The 18,942-nt window shown below is 44.3% G+C and overlaps 1 protein-coding gene across 2 annotated transcripts in view; it reads left to right on the forward strand.

Moving 5' to 3' along the window:
• Window positions 1-18,942, forward strand: part of LOC308281284 (protein kinase C alpha type-like) — a 210,052-nt gene that overhangs the window by 66,665 nt on the left and 124,445 nt on the right. The gene's annotated exons all lie outside the window — the stretch shown is intronic.

Below are 18,942 nucleotides of genomic sequence, written 5' to 3' on the forward strand. Positions count from 1 at the left end.
AGAGCCACACAGCCGCTCGGAGGAACAGTGCTATGCACTATGCACTGAGCTGCCTCATCACAGCAAGAAGGTCCTTTGTTGGTACCCTGGCAGGGGTGTAGGTGGCCTTCCTTTCTGCATGTTCTTCCTGTTTGCATTGGGTATCCTCTGGGTATTCCACTTTCCTCCCACACCAAAAGACATTCTTGCTATTGGATACATACCGCCGTCACTGTCGGGCAGAAACCTTGTATCGGTCCCTGAGCACTGCACGCTGGCTGCATGTCATGTCAGTGCTGTTATTACCCAGCCCTTCCATTTAGCTTTTCCATTTAAACTGTGATAAAACATTAGCAGATCCACAGGTGTTCATTTGTTGTTTGTATGAGATTACAAAGTATTTTCATACTTTAATCTAAGTAAGTCTTGCCAAGCCATGTGGCCCATATAGTGTGGTACGATGCGTCCACAAAACAGCTCCCGTAGGATTTTTGTGCCAAAATTGATTTTTTTGCAGATCCTGGTTCTATAGAGTCCAAACTATGAGAAAATGATGGGTGCCAACTTTTCCGGACCCCCGCCCCCTTTCTGGGGGTCATCTAGTTTGGGACCTCCCAGAACAGTACGCCAGCCAGTTAATGTCCAATTTTCTTAATATTAGGGTTGTTTTGTAGGTTTTAAAACATGCTGAGTTCATTTATTACACTTTTGAAGCAGCCAGAATAAGCTTTCTAACTTTTGGTTGGGGTCTTTCCTCACCTGGGACCCCCTAGACGGACCCCTGTGCCTATCTCAGTACTCGCTCTGCTCCTGCTCCAGAACAATGTCATATTAGATCATAATTGATGCATAAAAGTTTTTTTCTGAAAACAAAAATAAGTAGTAACAAATACCAGGGGTCTTCAACAGGGGGTTCGGGACCCCTGGGGGTCCTCAAAGTTACTACAAGTGTGATACGAAGTGTACTTCTAAGGATTTCTTTGCTAAAATGTATTTTTTACTGCTTTGGCTTTTATAGGGACCACATTTTCAGAAAATGATGGGTGTCAGATTTTCCTGACCCCTGCCCCCTTTCTGGGGGGGTCATCTATTTTAGGACGCAGAACAGTATGCCAGAACAGTATGCCAGCCAGTTAATGTCCAATTTTCATAATATTAGAGTTGTTTTGAAGATTTTAAAACAATTTCATATATTGCACTTCTGAAGCAGCCAGAATAACCTTTCCATCTTTTGGTGGGGGTCTTTCCTCACCTGGGACCCCCGTAATGACCCCTGAGCCTATCTCAGTACTCAATACAGTCCTTGCTCTGCTCCTTCTCCAGAACAGTGTCAAATTAGTTCATAATTGAAGCATAAAAGCTTTTGTACCTGTAGTAGCTAATACCAGAGGTCTTCCAAAGGGGGTCCGGGACCCCCAGGTGTCCTCAGAGTTACTACAAGGGGCCAGCCAAATGGCTATTTCAGTTTTGGCCATATTCTTGCATCCGGTTCTGCAATTTGCTATCTATTTTTGAATAATATTAGAAACTGTATTAGTATTCTCACTCAGTATTATTTACTAGTAAGATGCCTCAGGGCGCCAATTCTTTGCCATCTGGCCTGTGATGTATATCGGACCAGTTACCCATATATGGAGACCCCTGTTACGCATATATGGAGATCCATGTACTGTATATGGAGATATGCTATGAGAGCCCAAACATGCTGACTCAGTTATTTGTTATGTGAAAGTCCTATGATGTCTATGACAACTGACATCATACCCTTTTATGCCCATACATGGAGATCCCTGTCTATAGAACCAGCCACACAGTCACAGATATGGGCTGTCTTGGCCATCTGTCTTGGCCATATATGGATTCTGTTAGTGTGGCAGGACTTCATATTCCCATATGAAGTCCACACACACACACACACACACACACACACACACACACACACACACACACACACACACACACACACACACACACACACACACACACACACACACACACACACACACAGTCATCTTGTCATACATCTTGAATGTATGACCTCAGCATCAAAGGCTGGATTGGGGTATGTCCCTGTGACAAACTATTATCATGTCCACTGTCCAGGGGTACTTAATGTACATCAAGCTGCCTCACAGAAACAGGACATAGACTCCTGCCCTATGAGCCACAGGGCTGGGCAAGGCTTACTTATTTTCATCAACATTGGAGTCATTGGAGCACTTTGGTCCAACAACCCCGCATCTGTGATAATGCAGGGTAATGGGGTGGGATTTCAGTCAAAGAACTTGGAGCTGCACTACTACCACATATCCTCCATGCCAACTACGTCACAATGCAGTATAAATTATACCTGACAAATTGCCCTGAGCTTCCACCAATTGAAGAAAATGGATGGTATTCAAAGAGTGGGGGGTATTTTCCAGTCAGATGTCTTGGCTGACTGGGAGGTTGGTGTGACCAGAGATTTAGCTGGCCCCCTGTAGTAACTCTGAGGACACCACCCAGACCCCCTGTGGAAGACCCCTGGTATTAGCTACTCATTTTTGTTGTCAGAGCCCAGCTACAAAAGCGTTTATGCTTCAATTATGATCTAATTTGACACTGTTTTGGAGCAGGAGCCCAGCAAGGACTGTAATGTCCCAGGTCCCAGGTGAGGAAAGACCCCCATCAAAAGTCAGAAAGGTTATTCTGGCTGCTTCAAAAGTGCAATATATGAACTTAGAATGTTTTAAAACCTTCAAAACAGCTCTAATATTATACATTGGACATTAACTGGCTGGCATACTGTTCTGTGAGGTCCTAAAATAGATGACCCCCCAGAAAAAGGGCAGGGGTCAGGAAAATCTGACACTCATCATTTTCTCACAGTTTGGTCCCTATAAAAGCCAAATCAGTAAAAAATTAAAGTTCAGCCAAAAAAATCATTAGAAGTACACTATGTAGTAACTCTGAGGACCCCCTAGGGGTCCCGAAGCCCCTGTGGAAGACCCCTGGTATTTGCCTACTACTCATTTTTGTTTTTAGAGCCCAGCTACAAAAAACATTTATTCAATTATGATCTAATATGACATTTTTCTGGAGCAGGAGCAGAGTGATTACTGAGATAGGCACAGGGGTACGTCGGGGGGGGTCCCAGGTGAGGAAAGACCCCAAACCAAGTCAGAAAGGTTATTCTGTCTGCTTCAAAAGTGTAATAAATGAACTCAGAATGTTTTAAAACCTACAAAACAATCTTAATATTAAGAAAATTGGACATTAACTGGCTGGCGTACTGTTCTGGGAGGTCCCAAACTAGATGACCCCCAGAAAGGGGGCGGGGGTCCGGAAAAGTTGGCACCCATCATTTTCTCATAGTTTGAACTCTATAGAACCAGGATCTGCAAAAAAATCAATTTTGGCACAAAAATCCTACGGAAGTACACATCGTACCACACTAATAGGGCAGGAGGCTTTCTCCTGTTTCTGTAGCGTGATGCGGCTTGATGTACAAATACATCCCCCAGCCATGATATACAGGTACATCCGCTGGACATGACGCTATATTTCGCAGGGATTTACCTCAATCCATCCCTTGATGCTGAGTGCCAAGTAGGGAGGCATTTATTATGAGTCCCAGGCAGGGAATCGAACCCGGACCTCCCAATCTCAGGATGGACACACTAACCATAAGGCCACTGATCTGGTCTACAACTTTAACCTGCTGTAATTTAACTACTAGTGGCCCCTAGAGGCCGTCTTACACAAGGTGTTTGAACTGATGAAGTTATTATCCTGTGGAAAAGGCCATTGGGTCATCATCCAAGCAGCATGAATGTGCTCAGCATATTGTCTAGTAGACTCTTTCAAGATAATGCTGTTTGGGACATATTATTAGACAGACTAACGGACAAAAATGACATGACCATCCTTAGTGAGGCTGAAATACAAATAGACTATGTTTGGTCTGTAAGGTGTGAGGGCCTATTGGTCATTCTTCACCAGCAGGAGTTAATTTGGACACATCCTCCATCATGCACTTTCTCCATTGGTATTGAAGCACTGATGACTGAAAATCCATGTAACAAAGTAATTTTGCCATTCAGTGGTTACCAGATCATCCTCTGCCTTCTAAAAGATTCATAGATTTTTTTCCCCATTTAATTAATTAATTGAATATATTATTAATCAATCAATCAATAACAAAGCTATTTGGGCCATGGAAGAACTTTTATTTAATTTCACAATGCCGAGCATGCACAGTATGAAGTAAGAACATTGTCATCCGCTGTCCAAACTCAGAGACTCTGAGACAATCTGGGCTATTGTGTGCAGCTTTTCAATGAGACTTCACTTTTCTCTCTTCCTCTGCTGCTGGTGTCGTCTACCAGCTATTGCTTGCATACATTGCTAAGTGCTAAAGTGCACATGGCCATAGCCTCACTGCAGCGCTGTTTGGCCCCTGTAACAGGAGATATGTCATTCAAGATCCTCCTAGACTCTTTTAATAGAGCGCACCATGGATGACACAGAAGCCATAACGCTGTAGAAAATAGTCTGGGGGGGAGCAGCAGCCCGAGAGTCCTGTTGTGTAGAGTAATGAGAGAGGTAAACTGTATGTACTAGCTACCATTCATCATCTCTGAAGAGAGTCTGGATAGGCATTGCCAATAGGTTCACACCATGCACTCTTGCAGAATATGCATTCGTCATCTCACGAATCACAACGTGATTTAATTTGGCTTTGTTTATCTATGTTATTATGAAGCTCATGCTTCCGTGTTGAATTAGATTGCTCTTACTGGCTACCTTTTTGATGTGGACAAACAAATAAATGGCAGTTTTGCTATAAGAGTATGCCAGTCTAATATTCCTCTAAAATGTATATAAGTTACATCAACAAATGTAATAAACTCTCCACATAAAAAGAGAGGAACTAATGATTACAAAAACACTTTGAGTGTTTTGCTAATCTTGTATGATTACTTTCAGTTTGTACAAAAACCTAATCAAAAACATTTTCTTCTGCTACTATTTCTTTAATACTTTCTTAAAATGCTTTATTCTTTTTAATATAGATATAGATGTGCAATATGAATTCTGTTGCTACGGGCAACCACTGATATTGCTCAGTTTTGAGACGGTCTTGCCCCCGGGTGTGCAGTCCAGGAAGACAATAACTTCCAATCTTCCATGGCTAGCAACTGTCAAACTGCAGTATCTATGGTAGCTCAACCCTAAGCTGTATGATTTACATCCTATACAGTAGCATAACGAAGCTCTACTAGCAGCCCAAGAGCATAATACCAAAGAATCAGCACAGTGCTGTTATAAAACTGTAGTGATGCCAGCCAGGACCGCAGCGTGAGGAGGCCCCTGGGCATAGCAGCTATGGAGGACAGGACACCCCTTCAAGGGAATCCAATTCCATTCTCTCATGACGTTTTTTTTTTTTAAGTTTTTTAAGTTAAACTCAGCCCAATTAAGCTCATTACTGTATGGATGCATAATTTGCCATTCTTTCTTTTCTGCAACAACAATTTTTCACTGCCAATACAGAAATCCAACAAATAATGATTAGAAAAGTTTGCACTGTCCACAGTGGTCAGGGCGCCTGTTCAGAGAGGGGTGGAACTGGGGAGGATAGCGTGTACCTCCGCATGCGTTACGCCCCCCCGGTGATGCTCCTTAATGTCAGGTGAAAAGAAGATGGTGGCATGACGGATCGGGTATCGGAGGAGACCCGTTGTTGTCTTCACCCTCCCAATGAGTACGATGGGGATTAGCAGGGATGGGTCTAGCGTAGAGTATGGGGAATGGGGGAATTGGCTTAACACTAAATTGGGTATAGGGGAGAAAATGTTTTCTTTTATTATCTTCTATGGGCAGGGTTTCTCTTCTTATACTGAATTTGTACGTACCGTGATGGCCTCAGATCTCGTGCTAATTTGTACCAATGATTACTGTGATGGGAATGGGACTTGAGGTGTCATCAATATATGTATGTACCTGCCTCATTATGACTCTGACTGTACTTTAATAAAAAAGATTTGAAAAGAAAAGAAAAGTTTGCACTGCACACTATAGGCAATGTTTGCCCATGCAGGGAACCAGAAGCCTCACACTCCGGTGCAGAGGCCCCCAGAGGTCAGAGGCCCTTTATGGGCTCCATTGGCCGGTCCATAATCCATCATCCATGTATGATAACAGCAATCATTCACTACCATACTATGCTTTTCGTTTTGGATGTATTAAGTATCAATTTGTTTTCCAGGATCCAATTTTCTCCAGCTCACTGTTCAAAATTATATTTAAATCTGCAGATGTTGTTGCTGTTGCTTATACAGTTGTATCATTTTTTAGGACGAGAGTTAAATCATTTGTAAATATGGAATACATAAGTGGACCTAGGCTGGACTGTATATCAGACTTTAGGGTTATCCATGCATACACGAGAGCTGACCATCTGTACAGCGTATCAATAGTGGAGTATAGGGAGGGGAGAGCCAGTCTTACTCATCTCTTCCCTATGTATTCCCTGGGGAACTGGACCTGATGACCCTCTGGTCACTTGAACTCTTAGGCTACAATGCCAGTCATGTTAAAGTCAATTAGCCCCATTAGGCCAATGAATGAAACATAATGTTTCCATTTAGCAGCAGTGTTTGGTTGCCTTACAGTGAGAGCAAGGGCAGCGCTTTGCAAAACAAGCACCATTAATAATGCAAGGGCTTCCCGTTTCACTACAGGGGCTCTGGAGATGAAACCGAGAGGTTTTTGTGCGTGCGTGCGTGCGTGCGTGCGTGCGTGCGTGCGTGCGTGCGTGCGTCTGTCTGTCTGTCTGTCTGTCTGTCTGTCTCTCTGTCTGTCTCTCTGTGTGTGTGTGTGTGTGTGTGCACGCGCAGCTACTGCATCATTAATGTCCACTTTTCCCAGTGTGACCTGAGGAAATCTACAACTCTTTCTGGCTGCACTGATTCTATTTTACCCTCTCTCTCTCACACATGCACATGCACATGCACATGCACACACAATCACCCTTAAGGCATTTCAGTGTGGATCTAGCCAAGAGAAGTAACTGAATTAAACAGAAATACGGTGCCCTCTCTATCTCCACTGCTTGGAAACAGACAGGACTGACCTGAGGCTGACACGGCATGGCTCACTGTCACCAAACACACAAACACAAAAGACACATGTATGTTTTTTAATCATGAGCGAAATATATAAACTAACTAATTCAAATTTTGCTTATCAATATTGTTAACTTCTGTCAGGAACTATTATTTGTCCGAGAAGGACATGGAATTAAACATGATTTTTAGTGTTATCTCCCGCAAAGAAAAAAGCAGTAGGAGCGAGATCATTTAGCGACCTACAACTGGGTTGCAACCCAGTCGGTAGTTTTCACCGACTGGGTCGCTAAATCCACCGACTGGGTTGCTAAATCTACCGACTGGGTCGCTAAATCTACCGACTGGGTCGCTAAATCACCGACTGGGTTGCTAAATCAACCAACTGGGTCGGTAAATCTACCAACTGGGTCGGTAAATCTACCGACTGGGTCGGTAAATCAACCGACTGGGTCGCTAAATCAACCGACTGGGTCGGTAAATCTACCGACTGGGTCGCTAAATCACCGACTGGGTCGGTAAATCACCGACTGGGTCGGTAAATCTACCGACTGGGTCGGTAAATCAACCGACTGGGTCGCTAATTAAATCACCTTCCAAACCAGCCTTCTCCTCTCTCTCTCTCTCTCTCTCTCTCTCTCCCCGACCGGGTCGCTCGCCAGTCAGTGATCGCCGTCCGCTGTTTGGTTGATCTATCTGCCTGTGTGGTTTAGATCAGCTGCGTTGACAAACCAGCCTTCTCCTCTCTCTCTCTCTCTCTCTCCAGCCTTCTCCGCCTCTATATATATTTTTTATTTGTAGGCCTATTCTATATATTTATTTGTTTTTTATTTAAACTTGTATGTTTTTTGTTTTCAGACAGTTCCCATAAGTGTTGCGCCTGGCGTTACTGCCGACAGACAGGCAGGCAGGCAGCGCGTGTCTCTGTCTGTCTGTCTGTCTGTCTGTCTGTCTGTCTCTGCCTGTGTGTGTGTGTGTGTGTGTGTGTGTGTGTGTGTGTGTGTGTGTGCGCGCGCGCGCGCGCGCGCTTTGTTTCTTTTTTATTACAATACCCCTAATTTTTTTTTGCCTTAAAGTTTCTTCCTGTTGTGTTAGTTTTTAATATGCATACTCTCTGTGATTGTTTTAAATAGTCTGAAAGACATAATGACTTCCTCGAAAGCAGTGCTTTTTTGGTTATGTTTAAAGAGAGAGCTCCCAAACACACACAATCAAAGACAATCGTTTTCACCTGGTGTAGTTTGCGCTGCTTAGCGCGCGAACACACACACACACACCCACACACCCGTGCGTTGTCAGTGTTTCTCAAACAGTGGTCGGGGACCGCGAGTGGTCCTTGAAGAGCTCCCAGGTGTTCTATTAAAAATAAAGGGTCTAGACAGACAGACAGAGGCACAGACAGAGGCGCAGGCAGAGACAGACAGACAGACAGACAGACAGACAGACAGACAGACAGACAGAGACACGCGCTGCCTGCCTGCCTGTCTGTCGGGTGATTAAATGTGCGCACAGCACTGAGATGCATGCGTGCCACACATTAATTAGGCCTATGTATTAATATTATTATTATTATGACTTGCCTAATAGGCCTACTACATCGAGACGGACACACAGACAGGCAAGCAGGCAGACAGACAGACACAGGCTATATTAAACTCCCATAAACCTTTATTATTGCGGGTGCCGAGTTTCTAAATTCTAGGAGAGCTAAGGCAAGGAGCGCTCGTTTTCACCAGCGTCGGCAGGTTAGCTACTCAGCGTCTGTTTTACTGAGGTTAGGGTTAGGGTTAGAGTTAGGGTTAGGGTTAGGGTTCGGGTTAAGGTTATGGTTAGGGTTAGGGTTAGAGTTAGGGTTAGGGTTAAGGTTAGGGTTAGGGTTATGGTTAAGGATAGGTTCAGGTTTTGGTGCACCGCGAAGCCTACACTCTCTCTCTATTCAATTCAATTCAATTCAAATGGCTTTATTGGCATGAGAAAACATACTGCCAAAGCAGAAGTGTACACAATACAATACAGGCAGAGCAGGAAAATATAGACCTACATATTTTTGTAATGGTTGTTGGATTCCATTTGATATCATCAGTTCTCTCTCTCTCTCTCTCTCTCTCTCTCTCTCTCTCTCTCTCTCTCTCTCTCTCTCTAACTAAAAAAAATCACTGCTTTCGAGGAAGAAGAATAAAAAAAAATCGGCGCGCAGACATCAAAGGCAAAAAGCACTGCTTTCGAGGAAGAAGAAAAAAAAATCAGCGCGCAGACATCAGAGGCAGTGTGTGCCGCCGGGATAATAACGTCATGATGTCTTTCCAACTAAGTATTTAAAACAATCACAGAGAGTAGGCCTATTAAAAACTAACACAACAGGAAGAAACTTAAGGCAAAAAAATTATAAACAAATAACATTTAGAGGTATTGTAATAATTCTGTTTGTGTCAGTCAAAACAAAAAAAAAAGCGCGCGCTGCAGCGCACAGCACGCACACACACACACACACACACACACACACACACACACACACACACACACCCGTGCGTTGTCAGTGTTTCTCAAACAGTGGTCCGGGACCGCGAGTGGTCCTTGAAGAGGTCCCAGGTGTTCTATTAAAAATAAAGGGTCTATAGACAGACAGACAGAGGCGCAGGCAGAGACAGACAGACAGACAGACAGACAGACAGACAGACAGACAGACAGACAGACAGACAGACAGAGACACGCACTGCCTGCCTGCCTGTCTGTCGGCAGTAACGCCAGGCGCAAAACAAAAAACATACAAGTTTTAATAAAAAACAAATAAATATATAGAATAGGCCTACAAATAAAAAATATATATAGAGGCGGAGAAGGCTGGAGAGAGAGAGAGAGAGAGAGAGAGAGAGAGAGAGAGAGAGAGAGAGAGAGAGAGAGAGAGAGAGAGAGAGAGAGAGAGAGAGAGAGAGAGAGAGAGAGAGAGAGAGAGAGAGAGAGAGAGAGAGAGAGAGAGAGAGAGAGAGAGAGAGAGAGAGGAGAAGGCTGGTTTGTCAACGCAGCTGATCTAAACCACACAGGCAGATAGATCAACCAAACAGCGGACGGCGATCACTGTCCGGCGAGCGACGGGGAGAGAGAGAGAGAGGAGAAGGCTGGTTTGGAAGGTGATTTAATTAGCGACCCAGTCGGTTGATTTACCGACCCAGTCGGTTGATTTACCGACCCAGTCGGTAGATTTACCGACCCAGTCGGTAGATTTACCGACCCAGTCGGTGATTTACCGACCCAGTCGGTGATTTAGCGACCCAGTCGGTTGATTTAGCGACCCAGTCGGTAGATTTACCGACCCAGTTGGTTGATTTAGCGACCCAGTCGGTAGATTTACCGACCCAGTTGGTTGATTTAGCAACCCAGTCGGTGATTTAGCAACCCAGTCGGTAGATTTAGCGACCCAGTCGGTGAAAACTACCGACTGGGTTGCAACCCAGTTGTAGGTCGCTAAATGATCTCGCCCTCTCTCGAAAAAAGTATAATTTCCTTTGCAGTTCTCTCATCATGGGACCCGGAGGTTCCCTGTTGTCATTAAATGAGGCGTGGGAAGACGACATCTTCCTCAAATGTGTCTTTTTGAAGGCATCTCCAAGCTAATGTCAGATATTAAGTTTCCCTTTAAATATCCTGGGTTGTGGAGAGATAAGAAACAAGGTGGGCTGATTAAAAAGAAGAAGAAAAAAGTTCCTGACTGAACTCAGAGCTCAGAGCTTCATTAGTTGTCATATTTCCGTCTAATAACACCACAGAAGAAGAGACTGTCATCATTAGAAACTGAAGCCCCAGAGAATTGCAGGCCCAGCTGCATTACAATGGAAAGGCGGATATCAAAAAGCATTACAGCGCTCAGTGATCCACCTCCCACTATTTGATTCTCCTAGAACACAGTGGTAGGAAGGCCTTGGAGGAAATAACACATTTATAGCTACAGTACAGTATGCCTTTGTTGGGTCTAAGACTTTATTAGATGTTTGCATAGGAAAAGGTACAGTTTCATGACAGTACTCTGGAGTTTTTAACTCATATGTCATTGAATGACACACAAATAAAACACAGTACTATGCAGGAAAGAAAAACAGACGTAAAACACAATGCAAAACTGTAAGTGGCTTTTCAGAGCGGTTTTAAAGGAAGGTAGGTTTACACACCTTTAAGGGCTTTGGTAGAGCGCGCCACATTTTAGTGGCATACAGTGGTGTGTCCTTAGCCTGACACTTCAGTCCGCACATCACCCCCCCCTGCTGGTGGGTGGTTTGTAGTGTGGACTGAAGCTGCACACATTTTAATCTATTTCGAAAGCGCCCAAAGAGCGGGCGCATTGAATGGGCCAATCAGGGTTGTATGCTTGGGGCACGTGTGGCTGCTCCGGTCCCAGCCCCCTCCAAACAGAGCTCACGTGAGACTCGCTCGTGGACTCTGATTGGTGTCCTCTGCCCACGTGAGAGTCTAGTGGACTCTGATTGGTCCGTGAAAACTGTCATGGCGGAGTCAGACTTGACTCGTATTATTTTAATAAACTATGAAATAGTGCCGTTTCTTCACGTTTTAATACCATTTTGCACTAACGTAAACATGCAGACATATAATATGTTATGAGAAATAACGTATTTTTGCAATGTCACGCCACGTCGCCGTCGCGCGTGTGTGTGTGTGTGTGCAGTGTGTGTGTGTGTATGTGTGTGTGTGTGTGTGTGTGTGTGACGTCAATAGGCTTTAGCCCCCCCCCCGCCGAAATAGAATGTCTGCCCGGAATTTCAGACTCTCTCCCCCCACGTAGTGTGGTGTGAGATGTCTGGCGCAGTCAGGCAAGTGTGTCCTAGACTTTCTTTGAGGGCATACTATAATCTATGATCCACGGCTATTCGTCTGGCATACGCCAGTGCATAATTCCTATCAGATACGCTACTTTGAAAGGTTCACGAGGGCATACTCTTTTTCAAAAGAAATTCTTCACAGCATACTCCTCCTCATCCTTTGTTTTAGACAAATCTGGGTTGGACATGATCTGTGGAGCTGCCTCTGGTGTTATAATTGTGAACATCCTTGATGTTTTGGAAGTATTTTGTCAGGTACATGGGTATCTTAGTTGTGTGGTGTATCTTGTACACCAGGCCCATTGCAAAGTGCTGTACTCTGTCAGCTAGCGTGAGCCAACCCATGCGTAGAAATTGATTAGCGGTAAGGTGAGTCCGAGTCCGAGATGGAAGGTTTGTTTTGGGCTGTTTGGAGCCTTGTTTTTAGGGCCTTTGAGGTGTCGCGATAACATACGTGGAATCCATAGTCAAAGTGGGTGCTCTTGCTAGAGTTTGTTGGTTGATTTTTTTTATTACCATAGTAGTCATTTCTTCAGTGGAAGGTTGAGCATCTAGGATGCAACCCAAGTAGGTAGGTCTAACATGTATTTAACTCAATAGGTCCATGCCTTAGATAATGGGTCTGATCTAAAATTAAACTTGATTTCATATTGGATCAAGGTAGATGTTTTGGTTTCAGTTTCACCCAGATTATGGCTGCTCTGATGGTCATGATGACTACTCCTGGGGGAGCTGTTATGGTTAAATGGGACACCTAGACCCCAGATGGCCTCTACCTACTCATCTCACCTTCTCAGGAAACTACAAAATGATGGAGCACCTGGTCACATCTGCAAAATCAGCCTGAAACCTCAATCCACGTTGACACCATTCCTGCAGGAATGAGATGTACTGTACCTATCAATTTCACTTCTATGAAATCTGTTGTACAATGTAGACTCAGTACTGAATACTTGGCTGCTTTGATGGGTCCACAAAGTTATATGTTACCCGTAAGACTCCCTAATCAGGAGATAAGCTAGAAGAGAGGCATGTGAGAAATCAGGGGCGGAGGTTGTGGTTTGCCAGCCAAGGAGTGTGTGTGCAAAGTTTAGCATGGATAGGGGCAACGGTGCCGGAGATAGTGGGGCCAAAAGTGTCCTCATCTGTTATAACGTCATGTACTGTAACTACGTATATTGTACAGTTTTATGTATAGTTTTATGTGTTTTACACTGTCTTTTGTATACAGTGTAATTGCCAGGGACTGCAGACGAAAATAAGCTCTCAGCTATATATAGTATACGCACGCATCAGATTTCTATTGCTGAAATTTATGTTAATGTTAACATGGTCTCCTTCAAATAAATCGAATACAGTTTCAGTGTCAGCCGATGAATCCAGCAGTCTGAGCATGCCTGCCTGTAAATCTAGCCAGCCAGGGATGTGCTAATACTGTCTGTGTGCCAGTGTCGATACCAGCCACCCCTCCCTCTCAGCCCAACTGCCCTCTCAGTTGACTGGCATGACTGGAGCAAGGAAATTCAATGCCCCGTATTTGTGCTTAGCGCACTGTTTTTATTTCAGTGCCTGAGTGTTGACGTGTCCCACTGAGCCCTGTCAGGGTTCGTGGTTTCCGACAGAGGAGTTCATGGGAGATGTGTTTGAACTTTGCAGACACACAAGGTGCACGGTATGCACAGTGTTTTCACAAAATGATAATGATGAATAGGAGCCATTGAAGAAGAAGCACATGCAGTTGGTGCCATGAGTGGATACGGCCTTCCACAAAGAATAAGTGAATGTGTTCTGCAGCTCAGTGTGTCTTTCCACCTGATTATGCATTATGCATCGGCCAACAGTAGTGTTAAGCCTACTTTATGCTTAACCCTGCTTATACTGTGAAAAAGTGTAATGTTTGTTAAGCGACATTATCATATGCCACTTTATTTCACGGAAGCATTAATAAGGCTTGAAGCACCTCTGTTCTCCATAAGGCAACCTAGAGGCGTGCATAGTTGAGCCATGTTGTGTGTATTCAGTACCCTCTGGTGGACCTAATAGTTGCCTACATGTGACATACTGTATACATTATGGCTCAACTACAATAATAATGTACTTTGAAATGCAGAATTTAATGTGGCAATTCCTTGTTATATCATTACTCAATAATGCAGTAATGCATGACAATAACAATTAACTAGTATCAGCATCTGTTGTGTTCAGTGTAGTGTTTTCAGTCCAGAAACAGAAATCTTCTAAGTAAGAGAGAGATATTACAATCTACTGATAGACCGGAGATGAGATGCGAGAAGAGGAACATTTGTGTTCCCATGCTCTGTAAGTAACTAGAGTACCAGAGTACAGGACATGAGATGCTGTTATTCTGTCTGGAAATGTTTATAGACTTTGGCGAGAGATCCTGCAAGGCCAAAACAATATACACTACAAGAAATACTTTAAAGACAACTTATTAAACCATGCCCATGGATGGAGAGGTTGTTTAAAGCTGTTTAGTTTGTCCTTTAAACGTCCAGAATTTTCTCAGCAAGGCCAGGGCGGGAGATATTTTATTTTATGTCTGTCTGTCTGTCTGTCTGTCTGTCTGTCTGTCTGTCTGTCTGTCTGTCCATAGTTAATCTCACAAACTACTACACCAATCAGTATCAAATTGTCCATGCACTCTGTCAGTAGGCCAAAGGAATTCAATCCCCAATTTAGAAATTTACCTCATGATGGCACTACATACACCACTTTTAGTTTTGACATGTAGGTCATTGACTCAAATGAGGGGTACAAATGGACAGATGGATGCAAAGGATGAGGGTGTTTTAATTAGAAAAAAGTAATGTATACAATACATCTTAAAAAGTCACTCACACACATCAATTGAGAGATCAATTTGTGAGAGAGCATGTGTGAATGTGTGTATGTACGTGTTGTGCATGTGTGTCTGTTCATTCTTTTGTGTTCTTTTCTAAAACTGTTGACCTTTTCACACTGACAGCTCTCCAAATACTTATTCACTCTCGTGGCTGGAACCTGACAACAAGTGTTTTCTGCACGCATGCACACACACACACACACACACACACACACACACACACACACACACACACACACACACACACACACACACACACACACACACACACACACACACACACACACACACACACACACACACACACACACACTCTCACACACACACACACACACACACACACACACACACACACACACACACACACACACACACACACACTGTGCCTATGTTCGTGACTTCACAATGTCTTATGGGTGTGAAGATGGCTGGTGAGGTTGATCCTTGCAAGGATTTACCGGTTGCAGTGAGGACATCTGCTGGCTGGGTGAGAGGGTCTTACAGAGCTGTCTCTTCTGTTCGGCTCCATGGATGAGGTGCTTTTCTGCTACATCATGCTTGACTACAATGCGTCAGTTGGAGTGGTGTTGGGCACCGGCCTCCCAGGTCTCTGGATCCAGACCACAGCTTTTGAGACTGGCCTTTAGTGTGTCCTTCGCCTAAGCACTTGCCATGTTGTAGTTTGCCATACAGCAGCCTTTTTGGTAGTTGTTCATCTGGCATGCAGCAGACATGGCCAGCCCATCTCAGCTGAGAGTGCTTGAGCATGGCATAGATACTCTCCATAAAATGTAGCCTTGTGGAGGAACTCTGTGTCTGGGTCCTTGTCCTGCCATTTGATGTTGAGCAGCCTCCTGAGGCATCTCATCTGGGAGGCAATCAAGGCATTGATCTGCTTTGCATGCTGGCTATACACAGTCCATGTATAACAGGCATACAGAAGGGCAGGGGAGGACAACAGCACAGTAAATTTCAGTTTGGTTTGTAGGCTGAGCCCTCTACGCTCCCAGACAGATGTGCGATCCCCATGTCCCCAGACTAGTGGGAGAAATATGTGAAAAAGGTGTTCACTTCCGGCAGAAAGCGTGAAAATTTGCACCTAGGGGTATTTTTGTGTGCTGAATTAAAAAATTGACGGTCCCAAGCACTTTTCTCAAATTCACTTTTCTCTAATTCACTTACCATAGGGTTAGGGTTAGGAAAAAAAGACCCCCCAAAAATCTTATTTTAGTAGCATGTGAGTGGTCTATCTAGGGGGTTTTCATGATTCTGAATCCATTCCAAGCATTTGTTTTGCACAAAAACATTCCTTGGGCAAGAAATGGACCTCACAAAACTATGGTTTAGTGATGAGTCATCACTTTTCACAGTTGTGTAGGGTCCATTTCTTGCCCAAGGAATGTTTTTCGTGCAAAACAAATGCTTGCAATGGATTCAGAATCATGAAAACCCCCTAGATAGACCCCTCACATGCTATTTAAAGAAGATTCTTTGGGGGGTCTTTTTTCCCTAGTATGGTAAGTGAATTAGAGCCACCAGATCCCATGGGAAAAGTGCTTGGGACCGTCAATTTTTGAATTCGGCGCACAAAAATACCCCTAGGTGCAAATTTTCACGCTTTCTGCCGGAAGTGAACACATTAGCCTATTTTTGTTACATATTTCTTCCACTAGACTCCCCATGCTGACAGATGCCTTCCAATACACACACACACACACACACACACACACACACACACACACACACACACACACACACACACACACACACACACACAGTGAAGTGAGCGGTTGTGACGTGTCTATTCCATGTGTTGCTGCATTCTACAACTCTGTGTGAAACAGAGAAGTACTATCTTTTACTGTACACTAGAGCAGGGGTTTTCAAAGTGGGTGCCGTGAGATAATTAGACAATATTCAGAATGTATTTGGACACTTAGAAATAGTTGGTATATAGTTGCTTGTTAATGGTGCAAATCATTGAGGGCAGAGGTTTGCCCACACTAGACTCCCTGCCAGGTTTTTGGATGATATATATATCTGTGTGTGTGTGTGTGTGTGTGTGTGTGTGTGTGTGTGTGTGTGTGTGTGTGTGTGTGTGTGTGTGTGTGCGTGTGTGCGCGTGTGCGTGTGTGCGTGTGTGCGCATGCCTGGTCGGAGGGCAGGGAAGTGAGGCCTGTTCGACACATGCCCTAGCAAGATAAAGGATCCATCGCCATCAGCTCCCACAGGCAATCAGCTCCCCTGTCATGCCTGACATCCTTACGTGATTAGGGGATAGAGAAATGAAGGGATCGTATAAGGAACCATGGGAAAACAAAAAGGGAAGAAAGAAGAACAGGCAGGGGAAGAATCGAGAGAGATGGGAGATTTGGTTGAAGAGGAAGGAGGCAGATGGAAAGAAAGGGTAGATGAAGGGATGGGGGAGGGAGGGAGGGAGATGAGATGAGAAACTAGAAGCAGTGCTCTTCCGAGCACAGGTCTCCACCAGGCCGTGCGTCCTGGTGGTGCTACTGTATAATAGGCCAATGTAAAAAGGGTGGCATATGTTCTTCACCTTAGATCTTTCATGGCAATCGGACGCTGCATGCATGATTTCAAGCATTGTGTTCCAAAAATGTGTTTTGCTAAAGTCTACCTGCTGGTGGCGCTATAACAGGACAATGTTAAAAAGGTAGCATTTGTTCCTTGACCTAGTGGGAATATGTGTGGCAAATGTCACGGTAATCGCAAGCTGCGTTGATGATTTGAGGCATTTTGTTCAAAAACGGAGCAATCCTGCAAACTTTGGAAGCTAATATTAGCCAATCAGGATGGAATATGAAATATCAGATGGATCGGACTTGATCACATGACTATAGAGATACTGTGTACCGATTTGCATGATTTTTGGATAAAATCTCAAGGAGTAATATCCAAAAATGTGTTTTACATAAGTCGGCCCAAAGGTGGCGCTATAAAAGGCTGATGTGAAAAATGCAGGGCAAAGGTTTATCCTTAGCCTCTAGGGAGTGCGCTTACAAAGTTTGAAACTGATCGGTGGAGTTATAGGTAAAACCACAAATCGGGTTGTTATAGCGCCACCATGAGGCTGATTAACAAAAATTAAGTGGCATTTCTTCCTCGGCCTAGTGGGAACGTGTGTGCGCGATTTCATGATAATTGCACTTTGCGTTTGTGATTTGAGGCATTTTGTTCAAAACGGCTCAATCCCACAAACTTTGGAAGCCAATCAGGATGGAATATGCAAAATCGGACAGATCCGTGTCGATCACATGACTGTCGAGATATTGCCTACCGATTTGTAGGATTTTTGGACAAAATCTGTAAGAGTAGTGCACAGAAATGTGTTTAGCAAACATCGGCCACTAGTTGGCGCTAGAAAAGGCCCATTTGAAAAAATTAGGGCAGAGGTTCTAGATTGGCATCCAGGGAATGTGTGTGCTCACTTTGACAGCGTCCGGGCCAACGGCGACTGAGATCTGGCGCTCACAAACTGCGAGGACGGACGGACGGACGGACGGACGGACGGAGGGGAAAACATACTCTCCCTCAGCCTTCGGCTGGTGGAGACAATTAGTTGGAAGGAGAGAAAGCGATGGTACAGAATGCAATAGACAGGGAGTGGGAGGTAAATGGATATGGGCACAGAATGTGAGATGAAAGGGATGTACTGTATTGTCACAGCCAGGGTACATGGATTGATTATTCCAGAAGGAATTGATGCGGTGATGTAGTGAAATGATGTAGGGTGGGGGAAGGGGGCTGTGATTGAAGGGAACAGGACTGAACCCACATGGCCAAAAGCTTCAGGTGTTCCATTACCTTTATTTTTGTGATTTAGTTGTTTCCCTATAGTCACTGCATCCAATCTTTTCCTGAAGCCAATCTTTTACACCATCTAGACACTCTCACTCTCAAAGCGGCCTACAGTATAGTGACTTCTTTGGACAAATGTGACCAAATGGCAAATGTAAGACGTGATCTGATGCCGTCCCGGTCACTTACACACTCCTGGAATGTGAAAGTTGCCTTTCTCAAACCAAGACGTGAAAGGTTGACAGCTCTGCAAAAAAGAAAGAAAAGGCTTAAAACAACGGAGGCACACTCTCTAAAACGAACTTGGGCCACGGGAGGCAGCGCAGAGCGAGCTGTTAGGCAA

This window comes from Nannobrachium achirus (genome assembly GCF_963921795.1).
Source record: "Nannobrachium achirus genome assembly, chromosome: 3".
NCBI lineage: Eukaryota > Metazoa > Chordata > Actinopteri > Myctophiformes > Myctophidae > Nannobrachium > Nannobrachium achirus.